This window comes from Mandrillus leucophaeus, unplaced genomic scaffold (genome assembly GCF_000951045.1).
Source record: "Mandrillus leucophaeus isolate KB7577 unplaced genomic scaffold, Mleu.le_1.0 Scaffold544, whole genome shotgun sequence".
NCBI classification, from domain to species: Eukaryota; Metazoa; Chordata; class Mammalia; order Primates; family Cercopithecidae; genus Mandrillus; species Mandrillus leucophaeus.
Window position 1 is genome coordinate 705,534 of NW_012105853.1, and position 8,419 is coordinate 713,952.

Genomic DNA, 8,419 nt, shown 5'->3' on the forward strand with positions numbered 1-8,419 from the left:
CTCATATCTATCTTCCTGAGGCCTGCCCAGACCTGTCGAAGTACAGAGAAGAAGGCAAGGCCTCTGCTCTTGAGAAGTAGGTATGGGCTATGGAGGCAGGAAAGAACTATGCCCCAGGCTCAGAGAGTGGGGAAGAGAGTCCTGTGTGCTGAGGGCTCTCATGGACTCCTGGAGCGGGATGAAGAAGGAATGGGGGAAGGATGGGGTACCATACAATCCTCCTGAGGGCTGAGGATTTCCCCAGTCAAGAACTGAGGCTGGAGACTGCTGTTTAAACATAGCAGGTTGAACACATTTATTTCTCCCCATGGTTCTCTGAAATTCCAAGAAAATGACACAGGGATTTTTTTTTTTTTTTTTAAATGCACATCTATCTTCTGGGACAAAGAAAACATATGAGGAAGAAAATAGCAGATGAGAAGAATCAACCAAATTCCGGAAGCTGGAAGGCAGATGGTGAGTGGGGACTGACAAGAAACCAGGAAGCTGAAACCTAGCTGTTCACGGGGAGCCATTAGGACAAAGCAAATCACAGAATCTCGGAGAGGCTCAGGGATTGGACAGACCAGAAATCTCTGAAGACCATGTGGTGTGGGGTAGGGCAGAAGACAGAAGGGTGGATTGGTTATCAATCTGGGGGACAACTGGATGTCTAGGTCTCCTACCCCAGCTGGCACAAGCAATTGTGACCCCACCCCACAATAACAGGAGGCCCACCCACTGGATAGGCTGGGTGAAAAGAATAATCTGAGATGATGTTTGCTATGGTTTGAGTGTGTTCCCCAACAAACGTGTGTTAGAAACTTAATCCCCACTTTGGGAGGCCGAGGCGGGCGGATCATGAGGTCAGGAGATTGAGACCATCCTGGCTAACACGGTGAAACCCCATCTCTACTAAAAAAAATACAAAAAATTAGCTGGGTGTGGTGGCGGGCGCCTGTAGTCCGAGCTACTCGGGAGGCTAAGGCAGGAGAATGGCGTGAACCCGGGAGGCAGAGCTGCAGTGAGCCGAGATGGCACCACTGCACTCCAGTCTGGGTGACAGAGCAAGACTCTGTCTCAAAAAAAAAAAAAAGAAACTTAATCCCCAATCCAGCAGTGTTGGCAGGTGGGGCCTTATGGAGGTGTTTAGGTCATGGGGCCTCCATACTCAAGAATGGATTAATGCTGAGTATAAAAAGGCTTAAGGCCGTGAGATTGACCTCTTGCTCCCTCTCTTACCCTCTCTGACTCTCTCATCTTCCACCATGGCATGACGCAGCAAAAAGCCCTTGAAAGATGCCAGCACCTTGATATTGGGTTTCCCAGCCTCCAGAACCATGAGCCAATACATTTCTGTTCCATAAAAATTACCCAGTTTCAGGTGTTCTGCTATAGCAGCACAAAATGAACTAACACAATGTTGGCACAAGACTCAGTGCTGGGCCTGTCATACAACAGGTCCTTGGTAAGTTGTCAGTATGATTATACTCAGGCCTCTTTCTATCTTGCTCTCTTATTTTCTTCTGGTCAGAAAGAGGCTCAAAGACATATGATATGGACAGCAGAATCTGGCTTCCTGCTAACACTCTTTCCACCTACCCATACACCCTCCTCACCTACCAGGCTATTTGATGTTGCAGAAATGACCACCCTTCCAGTATCTACTATCCTCTTCTTCCCCCCTCCACTGCGTCCTGCACCGCCGAAATGGAGTTTCGCACTATCACCCAGGCTGGAATGCAATGGTGCGATCTTGGCTCACTGCAACCTCTGCCTCCCAGGTTCGAGCAATTCTCCTGACTCAGCCTCCCAAGCAGATGCGATTACAGGTATGTACCCCTGTGCCTGGCTAATTTTTGTGTTTTGAGTAGAGACAGGGTTTCACCATGTTGGCCAGGCTGGTCTCGAACTCCTGACCTTGTGATCCGCCCATGTCGATCTCCTAAACTGATGGGATTACAGGCGTTAGCCACCGCACCACGCCTACTATCCTCTTCTTTAGTAACAGAATCTCCTTTTTTTTTTTTTTAGCTGGGTACCTTGCTTTACAGCTGTAAGAGATTTCCTAGTCTCCTTTGCAATTAGGTGTGACCATGTGACTATATAAGCAGAATTTGTTGAGAGAAAAACCAGGTATCTAGATCTTTAAAAGAGAGAAGCACCAGCTGCTGCTTCCCTTCCTCAGCCCTGCTCTCTTGACTGCAGATGTGAAGACCGGTGCTCCAGCAGCCATACTGCACAATGAGGATAGGGGCTGGATGCTAGGGATGGCAGAGCAGAGGGATGGAAGGAGCCATCTTCACAGAGTTGTCACATCAGTGGCATTGCCTGCCTCTGGTTTTTTAATCTGTTTTTACACAACAGAGAAATAAACTTCTGTCTTTTTTCAGCCATTATTATTTGGGGGTTTTCTGTTGTGTGCAACTGATCTTAATCCTGTCTGATAAATGTGAGTGAAAATGCAATCTCTCCCTTGTCCTATTTCTTACTCAGAGATCTTAGAAGATCAGAATCAGCAGGGACCTTGGCTGTGTGGGGCAAAATCTGGCCCACAGATGTTTTCTTTGGCTTGTACAAAGTTTTAAACATTAGGACACATTTGAATACAGTTTAAACATTAAAAGATGGGTCGCTGGCTTTTTTGGATGCTTGGAGGATCTGGCAACACTGGATTTATGTTTCAGCGCAGCAGCATCTTGATGAGGCATTTGCTCTTTCATTGCCATGATCCCCACCTCTCCTCTTGTGTGAGGATTCTCTTCTCCTCCTCCTATGAACGAGGCGTGTCTATGGTTTATTCTATTAATTAGTATGTATTGTTATACCCACTACACAGATGAGAAAATCAAGGCTCAAAACAACTTTCCCAAAGCCACAGAGCTGCAAATGGTGGAGCTGAGGCTCCTGATCATATACATTTGATCTTGATTTTTATTTATTTATTTGAGACGGAGTCTCCCTCTGTCGCCCAGGCTGGAGTGAAGTGGTGATCTTGGCTTACTGCAACCTCTGCCTCCCAAGTACACATGATTGTCCTGCCTCAACCTCCCAAGTAGCTGGTATTAGAGGCACGTGCCACCACACTTGGCTTTTCGTTTTGTTTTGTTTTGTTTTAGTAGAGACAGGGTTTCACTATCTTGCCCAGGCTGGTTTTGAACTCTTGGTCTCAAGCGATCCACCCGCCTTGGCCTCCCAAAGTGCTGGATTACAGGCATGAGCCACTGCACCCAGCCCCGATCATCTGTGTTTGAGCTTGAAACTCTTTTTTTTTTAAACTTTTTTCAAAATGTTTATATTCTATGTGGTTTTTTAAAAAAACTTAATTTTTTTTGGTTTAGATTCTATGTATTTTTTAATATTTCAATCTATTTATTTATTTATTTATTTATTTATTTTGAGACCGGGTTATGAGACTGGCTAATTTTTGTATTTTTGGTAGACAGGGCTTCACCATGTTGTCCTGGTCTTGAACTCCTGGGCTCAAGGTGTCCACCTGCCTTGACCTCCCAAAGTTCTGGGATTACAGGTATGAGCCACTGCACCCGGCCTGAGTTTGCAACTCTTGATTTCTCAACCCCTTGCTCAAAATTTCACAGAGGAAGACACTAGAGCCCAGGGAAGTCTTGCTCTGTCGCCCAGACTGGAGTACAGTGGCTTGATCTCGGCTCACTGTAACCTCCGCCTTCCGGGTTCAAGCGATTCTTATGCCTCAGCCTCCCAAGTAGCTGGGATTACAGGTGCCCGCCACCATGCCCAGCTAATTTTTGTATTTTTAGTAGAGACAGGGTTTCACCATGTTGGCCAGGCTGGTCTCGAACTCCTGACCTCAGGTGATCCGCCCGCCTCGGCTTCCCTAAGTCCTAGGATGACAGGCATGACCCACTGTGCCTGGCCTGGAATAGATCTTGAACTAGATTTTTCAGGATGGCTACATGAGAGGTAGAGAGACATTCTCAAACATACACAATCTCTGTTGTCTTCTCACAGGAGTGGCGTGCTGTGTGGATAATGAATGTTGGGGAAGGTGTCTCTCTCCAGCCCCTCTCAAGCTTTCTGTAGTCGCTGGTCCACTCTGTATTGCTGTGAAGACGCTCAAGACCAGCCTGTATCACTCCGGGTCCTGGCAGGACCCAGAAGCCATTCTCAAACTGAGGCATTGAAGAGGGTTTAATATGGGAGTTATTTACAAAGGTGTGGGCTGGTGTAGCTGCCCATATGCCCTTGAAATCACCTCTACATGGCAAGAGCTACTTACTGCCAAAAGAGTCTCTCTCTCGTTGCTGCAAGTATTTTCTAGCCATGTGAGCAAGCTCAGACAGTTACGCTGAACAAACTAAGAGTGCCAGGAAGTTAATGTTCTGGAAGCATTGCCAGAGGGGAGGGGGCAGATAGATTCCTCAGCTTCCTCGCTGGGGACCTCAGTTGGGTTAAGCCCGTGACATATTTGTCATCTCCCAGAGTGCTGCCCAGGGATAGAGCTCTAGATGTTCAGTGGTGGTGGTGACCTGCTCGTGTCAGCTTCTTCCCCTTTCCTGTCTTGTTTCTGCAGCCACATCCTTCCCATGTTTCCTCTTCCCAAATAAACTACTTGCATTCAAATCTTTGTCTCAGGCTCTGCTTCTGGGGAAACCTGAACCTAGAGAGGAGAGTTTAAGGAAAGCAACAAAGGGTGGCGTGGGACTCTGGGACTGGTAACAAAGGAAACCACTGCCTTTCAAGAAAACGGCAGGAGGCCGGGCGCGGTGGCTCGTGCCTGTAACCCCAACACTTTGGGAGGCCAAGGCGGGTGGATGATTTGAGTTCAGGAGTTCGAGACCAGCCTGGCCAACATGGTGAAACCCCGTCTTTACTAAAAATACAAAAATTAGCCGGGTGTGGTGGTGGGTGCCTGTAATCCCAATTACTCCAGAGGTGGAGGCATGAGAATTGCTTGAACCCGGGAGGTGGAGATTGCAGTGAGCTGAGTTTGCACCACTGCACTCCAGCCTGGGCGACAGGGTAAGACTCTGTCTCAAAATCAATCAATCAGTAAATAAATAAATAGGCAAGAGGGAACCTGGAGAGGGGAGGGTATGGAGAGGAGGGCCAGGAGGACTGTCCGGAGCTGTGGCCTTGGTAGAGAGACACAGTCAGCCCGGTGACTTTGCACTGACGGAAAGGGGGAATGAAAATCCTGACCCCTCTCCTCTCACCTGCTGATCTCCTGCTGGTGCCTCCTGTTGACAAAACCCAACCAGAGCCAGAGGGCAGGAGAGCCCATTGGTGTCACCCACAGCGGTGTGGCTGCTGGAAACAGCAGCAGAGCAGCGTGCAAAAGGGTGGAGAGTGCACCTGCAGTGGCAAACAGAAGAACTGCAGCACGCAGCCCAGCCCTTTGGATATGACCCATTTGGAAAGCAGAATTTTGATAGTCTAGGATCTGGGTAAAGGGTTTTCCAGGTGTCAGGATGGAAGCGACGAAGGTGCAGAGGCTGGAGGGTTGGGCCAGGTAGGAGCAAGCATTCCTGTTATCTACTGCTGTGTGATAATCTCCCCCTAAAACACAATGACTTAAAATGACATCCGTTTTGGCTGGGCACGGTGGCTCACGCCTGTAATCGCAGCACTTTGGGAAGCTGAGGTGGGCAGATCACGAGGTCAGGAGATCGAGACCACCCTGGCTAACACGGTGAAACCCCGTCTCTATTAAAAATACAAAAAATTAGCCGGGCGTGGTGGCAGGCACCAGCTACTCAGGAGGCTGAGGCAGGAGAATGGTGTGAACCCAGGAGGCGGAGCTTGCAGTGAGCCGAGATCGCGCCACTGCACTCCAGCCTGGGCGACAGAGTGAGACTCCGTCTCAAAAAAAAAAAAAAAAAAAAAAAAAAAGACATCCATTTCATTACATATCTCAATACTGTAGGTCAGGAATTTGGGCTAGGCTTACTTGGGTAATTCTTCTGTCCCACATGGCATTGACCGAAGCCTGGTTTTCAGTGGGCAGCTGGGCTGGATGGCCCACCACAGCTTCACTAACATGATTGCTGTCTTGGTAGGGATGGTGGAAGCCTGGGCTCAGCGGGACTGCCAACTGGAATGGCCATATGTGGACTCTCTTAGCATGATGGTCTCTTCTAGAAGCTTGGGTTCCCAGAGAGAATGTTGAAGAGGCCCTAAAGGACACCACAAAGCTTCTTAATGACCAAGGCTCGGAAATCCAGGAAGCTTGCTCCCATCATGCTCTATCACTCCAATGAGTCACTCAGGCCAGCGCAGGTCCAAGAGGAGGAAACCTAGACTCCATCCTGCAATGTGAAGAATTGAAAATAATTTGTGGTCACCCTTAAGCAACCAGCAACTCATCTAGATTGACTGGCATTTCAGCAATGTGGTGGGAAGTGGTGGGACTGATGTTGAAGAGGGACTTGAATGTCATGAGAGGCTGGGGAAGTAATAAGGTGGGGAGTGAAGTTTCTCGAGTCAGATTCAAATTTACACCCCAGTTTTGCCACTTACAACCCATGGGCCAAGCAGGCTGTCTCTCTATCTGAACCTCAGTGTCCTCATCTGTAAAATGAGGAGAATACCTTCTACATCTCAGAATGACTGTGAAGATGAAACGGGATGGTGCTTATAAAGTGCTTCCCAGTGTACCTGGCTCCAAATGTGTCTCAGTAAATGGCAGCCCCTATTATTGAACCTGAGTAACACAGAGAGCCAGGAAAGGATCTAACAAAAAACTCCCCTGTGGCTTTGACAATGTATGAGACCCACTGATGTTTGGCTTTGTGTCCTCACCCAAATCTCATTTAGTAGCTCCCATAATTCCTACATGTTGTGGGAGAGACTCGGTGGGAGATAATTGAATCATGGGGGATGGTCTTTCCCATGCTGTTCTTGTGATAGTAAATAAGTCTCAAGAGATCTGATGGTTTTAAAAATGGGAGTTTCCCTGCAGGAGCTCTCTCTTTGCCTGCTGCCATCCATGTAAGATGTGACTTGTTCCTCCTTTGCCTTCCATCATGATTGTGAGGCCTCCCCAACCACTGTGGAACTGTAAGTCCATTAAAGCCTCCTTCTTTTGTAAACTACCCAGTCTTGGGTATGTCTTTTTTCTTTTTTTCCTTGAGATGGAGTTTCGCTCTTGTTACCTAGGTTGGAATGCAACCTCCACTGCAACCTCCACCTCCCAGGTTCAAGTGATTCTCCTGCCTCAGCCTCCTGAGTAGCTGGGATTACAGGCATACGCCACCATACCCAGCTAATTTTGTATTTTTATTTAGTAGAGATGGGGTTTCACCATGTTGGCCAGGCTGGTCTCGAACTCCCGACCTCAGGTGATCCTCCTGCCTCGGCCTCCCAAAGTCCTGGGATTACAGACATGCGCCACCACGCCTGGGCTCGGATATGTCTTTATCAGCAGCATGAAAATGGACTAATACAGCCACCCTCTCCCACATTCCCACATACAACCAAACCCCAAATCCAGCTGATTTTACACCCGAAATGCAGCCTGAATATGTTTCTCCACTTCCCCCACTGATATCACCATGCCCTACCCAGACCACGGCAGTTACCTCCTTCCTGGTATCCCGTCCTCCCTCACCCCCGCCTGCGCCCTGTAATGCCCTCCCCTCACAGCAGGGAGCCCAGGCTTCTCAAAGTGCCCTGTGGGTGCGAGCCACCTGGGGGGTCCTGTTTGTATAAAATACAGATTCCAGTTCAGTAGGTCTGGGATGGGGTCTGAAAGTCTGCATTTCTGGTCAGCTCCCAGGTGATGTGGGTGCTGATGACTCCTGGATCACACTTTCAGTAGCTGGAGAATATTTTTTTTCCAAATAAAAGGGTGATTCTGTCTCAACTCCACTTAAAACACTCCACTGACTTCCTAGCAATCCCACACCATCACTGGGTCCCACAGCCCTGGCAGGATTCAGCTCCCATCTGACCTTCTAGCCCCTTGCTCTCCACTCTCCCGTCCTCTCTTTCCCCCTTGTTTATGGTTTTGTTAATTTATTTATGATGAAATGAGATGAAGCTACCATCCACCCCAGTACTGGAACATTATCAATAACCTGTGTGTGGTCAGGCGTGGTGGCTCATGCCTGTAATCACGCCTTGGGAGGCCGAGGAGGGTGGATCACCTGAGATCAGGAGTTCGAGACCAGCCTGGCCAACATGGTGAAACCCCGTCTCCACTAAAAATACAAAAATTAGCAGGGCGAGGTACCACGCGCTGAGGCAGAGAACTGCTTAAAAGCCGGGAGGCGGAGGTTGCAGTGAGCCGAGATTTCGCCACTGCACTCCAGCCTGGGTGACAGAGCAAGACTCCGTCTCAAAAAATAAAAAACAAACCAACAAAACCAAAATAAATTAGCCAGGCGTGGTGGTGGGCTACTGAGGAGGCTGAGACTGGAAAATCGCTTGAAACAGTGGGAGGATAGGGGTGTTGGGGGTG

The 8,419-nt window shown here is 48.6% G+C and overlaps 1 long non-coding RNA gene across 1 annotated transcript; it reads left to right on the top strand.

Annotated features, from left to right (window-relative positions):
* The first annotated feature begins 388 nt into the window (after positions 1–388).
* On the top strand, positions 389–4,577 carry LOC105552108. The gene is made up of 3 exons (XR_001007947.1): positions 389–456; positions 1,262–1,447; positions 3,970–4,577. It is a non-coding gene; the product is annotated as an uncharacterized LOC105552108 (long non-coding RNA).
* Positions 4,578–8,419: the final 3,842 nt, after the last annotated feature.